This window comes from Nicotiana attenuata, chromosome 1 (assembly GCF_001879085.1).
Source record: "Nicotiana attenuata strain UT chromosome 1, NIATTr2, whole genome shotgun sequence".
In the NCBI taxonomy this organism is placed as follows: Eukaryota; Viridiplantae; Streptophyta; class Magnoliopsida; order Solanales; family Solanaceae; genus Nicotiana; species Nicotiana attenuata.
The window spans coordinates 5,137,091-5,142,880 of record NC_031989.1 but is presented as its reverse complement, the minus strand read 5'-3'; positions in this window follow the sequence as shown (position 1 = coordinate 5,142,880).

Sequence of the window (5,790 nt, the reverse complement as noted above, 5' to 3'; positions counted from 1 at the left end):
AATGGCATCAATAACTAGTTTTAGAGGAAAAAACGAATAAAACATAGGACAAATAACTATGTAAAACAAATGTGCTAATTTGTGAAGTGGGAATTATCGATTTTCTTATTTATTTTATACTCTCATGGCATATTAATTTTTTTCCCCTGTGCACCAGTTAATAATGATCTTAGCGGATCCAGGATTTAAATACCATGAGTTCAACTTTTAAGGTTTTTAGCGTTAAACCCATTATATTTTTACAGTTATGGGTTCATATCTACTATTTCTGCAATTTTAATGACTTTTTACATATAAATTTTTATTCCGTGTCGAAAGTTATGGGTTTCAGTTGAACCCGTCGGCAACACGTTACATACACCCTGCTTACAAAGAATTTAATAATACATGTGCACCAACAATGTCCTTTTACCTACTTCACCAAACTTGTTTCGGGCTTAAGATGTCGGTGAAAAGGAACGAAGAATAACTAATCAAAATTTAATTCTTGTTTAAGCCATTATTTGTTTTGGTAATTGAAATTTTGAAAATAACACTATGATTAGGTGGAGAGTTAACATTAGATATCAACATTCAAGCAGTTAACGTTCAGTCAGAGACACCTTCAATCGCAGGCTAAAATTTTGGGAGATAGATTGTGTTCTACGTGAAGCAGTCTTGTCTATTTTCTTCTACCAATAAAATTGACTTATTTTAAACCATGAGTAGGGGCAAAATATTCTCCAAAGTCCAAGAGATGAGTAGATATAGGAAATTGTGTTGCTGCCATTTATTTAGTAAATCTCTCTAAATTTCGTCCATTCATTAACTGATTTGTAGCACAGAATGAAGATTTTGCGATCTAATCTTTCAATTAATATCAATGCCATTTCCATAACTTTTGATATTTTATTCTAACTTTTAGAGATAAATCTTTGCTCTGAATGTGTTCGGATAGTTACAACATTTCGTAAGTTTATGGGTACATGTGCGTGGGAGAAGATATTAAATATAGAAACTCAAAAATAGCTTACAAGCGGTCACTAAAAAATAGCCACGTTTCAAAAGTAATCGAAATTTAGTCACTTTTCATGTAAAGATAAATATGAACGAAAACACTATTAAAAATCCGGAAAATACTCCAGCATAATATACTGGGGCTCCAGTATATTATAATATACTGGACTTTCAGCATAATATACTGGAGTTCCAGTACAATATACCGGTCCAACATAATATGTTGGAAGTTCATACACAGGTGCTCCAATCTCCAGTATATTACGCTGGAACTTTCCGCGTGTTCGAGTTCCAGCATAATATGCTGGAAGTACACAGGTACACCGATCTCCAGTATATTATGCTGGAACTTTTCGTGCTGCAGCAAAATAGTGGATATTTTTTAATGACATTGCAACCGCTGGCTATTTTTGAATGACCAGTCCGAAAACTGGCTAGCCCGTGCTATTTTTACTGTAAAGATGCCTCAGATTAAATCCACCGTCATTGAAATTTTGACAAAATAGTATGGTATAGCCAGTTTTCGGACTGGTCATTCAAAAATAGCCAGCGTTTACCAAGTCAATGAAAAATAGCCACTATTTTGCTGCAATAGAGACCAGTCCAGCATAATATACTGGAGTTCGGTGCACCTGTGTATGAGCTCCAGCATATTATGCTGCACCGGTATACTTTGCTGGCTCCAGTATAATATACTGGAGACTGGAGCACCGATGCTCCAAACTCCAGTATATTATGCTGGACCGGTATACTTGCTGGAACTACAGTATATTGTGCTGGAGTTCTAGTGTACTTATGTTGGAACTCCATCATATTATGCTGGAGTTCCATCAAACTTATCCTGGAACTCCAGTATAATATGCTGGAGTTCAAGTATACTTATGCTGGAACTCCAGCATAATATACTGGCGTATTTTTTCGGGTTTTGAATAATGTTTTCGCTCAGATTTATCTTTACATGAAAAGTGGCTAAATTTTTATTACTTTTGAAACTGGGCTATTTTTGAACGACCAATTGTAAATCTGGCTATTTTTGAATTTCACCCTGAAATTTTGTTTTAAAAAACATTGCCTAGCAATTTTTTTTTTCTTGCTTCGGTTGCATATTTCTTAGTTATTCCTCTATAACATTTACACTATCGACGAATTTTTTTAGTGTAAAAAAAAATTAATTAAGACCCTTGAAAAACATAAATTTTGAGAAACTAATATTGTAGACCTTGGTAGATAATTAAATACGTCTATTTCCTTTAAACTTTTAGAAATATCTATTATTAAAATTTTAAATTCTTTTATTATGCGAGAATCAATAAAGGTGAATTTGAGTTACATTACAATCTATCCACAAAATGCTTTTTATTTTTCTTACCAATAAAAAGAATCAAGTGCACGCGTAAATGATGAGTTGTCAAAAATTAAATAAATGCGTATCTAATCTAAAAGTTTAACATTTTATGCAATTCAATAATTGAAATCCCACCGCAAACGGCCATTTTAACAATTTCATTCTTCACCTTAGAAATATGACATTTGCTTGTAAGTTGTCAAAACTTTTCACTTAAAAAAAACTTCAGTGACTATTTGTAGTTAAGGTTTAAAGTAAAAATTTCGTCCAAGTTTTGTCCAAATAGGTAATCAATTCGATTGAAAACTTTATTTTTTTTAAATATAGTTCTCTAATTTTAAGCACATGAACTATTTAGGGTTCTTTTTGCTTTAACGGAATTAAGATCTCATTAGCTATGCATGTTTGCGTGGATCTGTTGTCGGTCCCAGGGGCTTTAATGAAGCGATATCACGCGATATCGTTTCGTTAGAAAATTTTATTAAATTTGCGTATTAATACTGTGATGAAACAGATAAATAAGAAAAAATGACATCACTTAACATAAATTGTCTCTTAGCACGTTGGTTATGTGCCTGAATTTGCTCTGTGGTTAAAAAGTGATTAAGTAGAATTGAACTCTGGACCTTAAGACTCAACAAAATTAATAGACTAAGGCTATTTCTTGTCCAAATATATGATAATTAAAATTATTATTCTTATTTTTCTATAAATTTCGATATCGCTTACAAAATTTTCTGCGTACGCCCCGATCGGTCCGAAGATTGATAAAATTTCAACAATATATTGAGCAAATAAAAAGGCCTTAGGACAAGGGGATATCCGATATTTGGTTGTTGCCTTCAAACTTTGCTTACTCAACACTCAAGTGAAGCTTTTCCCAAAAGACAAAAGCAATGTAATCAAACTACCAAGAATTGTTGACTATATATACACACATTGAATAATTAAGGAGACATGCAAATTAATAGAGTTCTCATTTGTATTTTTATAATTCTTGTAATGTACCACAAATTACCAAATTTAAAAATGACAAGATCAAACAATATATAAGTAATCAATCGGTAATATAAGAAAAATGCACAAACAATTAGGTCACTATTTAAAAAAGAAATGAACCAATCTTTTGGTGGCTAGGACTTCGTTTTTAAATATAAAATTTTCCATAAACAAGTTTGGAGAGTCCAATATTTATATGAAATATCCATTAATCCATTTCTATACATTGGGTATGCAAAATCATTTACATTTACATACGATATGCTTGTTAAGAAAAACTACACATGTTGATGGGTATTATCACTTTTAGCTTGCGATAGAAACTATTTATATTTGATAGCCGAAAAAGTGTATAAGATTTGTATAATTTTTGTAGTTAACATACAGAATGTATATATATACAAAAAATAAATTTTTTCGGCTATTATTTTGAGAGAGCTTATACAGTATTGTATTGGGAAAAAACTGAATTTAAATATTGAAGATGACATGTCATGACACGTGGACCGATCAAATAGTCAAAGCATGGCAAACAGTTAGAAGACACGAGCAACAATAGATGCCGGAGAGAAGATACTTAAAGGTACGAGCTACTATCCAGATGAAACGAGACTCGTACCTGTTCGATCCATTTAAAGCTCGAAGATCAGAAGGAATTGAAGATATGAATATGATAGCGTAAAAGAGACCAAATTCAACATTAAATGCCAAATACGTTAGAGAATTTGTATTTAATAAGAATGATTGAATAACGTTTCTTTTAATGTCATTTACTGCTCGTAATTGCCTCATTAAGACAAAGGTATTACACTTTCTCTTAGAATTGACTATAAAAGGAGAAAGTCACAACATCTGTAGGGGACACAAAAAAATATCATTCCGATTATGCTGAAATATACTCTTATTCATTGCTTTATCGTTGTTCACAAAATCTCTTATTTCTTGATTATCAGTAACCCGATTTCTCTATTAAATTCTAGTTTTAACCAAATATTCAGTTTTTTGGTTAAACAAATTGGTTCCGTTACCGGGAATCTGATAATCTATTCTCTTTAAGTTACATTTTATCTGTTATTATCATCATGTCGAACAACAACAACAACAATAACAGTGAGAATACCTTGGGAAACCATGAACATCAAGTCCATCAAAATCAAGGTGATTTACAAAACATTAACGTGGTTCCTTCCCCTCAAAATTCACCACGTCAATCTCGTGAAGGCACTCCTACTCCTGAATCCCGGGCTGTTGAACAAGAGCAATCTGAATATTTTGAAGGAGCGGATGACGCTTTACAGAAAGTAATTGATGCACGGGTTAATAAAGCTCTTCAAACTCTTGTTAGTCGATTACCTGTTGCACCACCCACACCTATGCCTAATAACAACACACTGGAGAATCCTCGTTCTGACCTTATCAATTCTAGAAATGGAGGAACCCCCAGTGAGCCACAGGAAGGAGAACCAGGTAATTCAAGTAATTCTCATTTGCAAAATTTAGTACTAACTTTGCAGAAACAGCTTAAGGAACAAAATGAGCGCATCGAGCAAATCCCTGGTGTTCCTCCTATGATCAAAGGAGTGGATGTGGATAAGTACTTGCAACAACCTTGGAAACCAAGTGCTGCTCCCCTTCCAATCCCTAAAAAGTTCAAAATGCCTGAAATCTCGAAATATGACGGCACAGCAGACCCACGTGATCACGTAACTGCATTTACTACAGGTGTAAAAGGCAACGATTTGACCAAGCAAGAAATCGAATCCGTGTTGGTCAAAAAATTTGGAGAAACACTCACCAAGGGTGCATTAACCTGGTATTCTCTTTTACCTGAAAATTCTATAAATTCTTTTGTTGAGCTTGCAGATTTTTTTATTAAAGCGCACTCGGGAGCTCAAAAGGTTGAAAAAAGAATGGAAGACATTTTCAAAATTAAACAAGGGGACTCAGAGTTGCTCAGAGATTTTGTTGATAGATTCCAACGTGAAAGGATGACTTTACCCCGTGTACCTGATAATTGGGCTGCAATAGCTTTTGCAAGCAACTTAAATGATAAAAGTTCAGAAGCCACGAGAAGACTTAAAGAAAGCCTTCGAGAGTTCCCTGCAACCACTTGGAATGACGTTTATAACAAGTAAAGTACGAAGTTGCGAATTGAGGAAGATACCGTACCTCAGTTTCATCATGAAGAAAGAAGCAATTCCAGGAGGTCAGAAACCGAAAAAAGATCAGGTAAAAACAGGTACGATCCATATATGGGACCTGCAAGAAAAGACTCACGGTCAAAGGAGGATAATCAACGATATGATCAAAAATCGAGGAACATGGAATCTGGTTCTTTATCTAGGTTCAGAAATGACCGAAACAGACAAGAGTCGCGAGATGATGACAGAGGTTTAAAAGCGAGATTCGGTGGGTATAAGTTTCAATGTTACTACCTCTGAGCTCGTAGC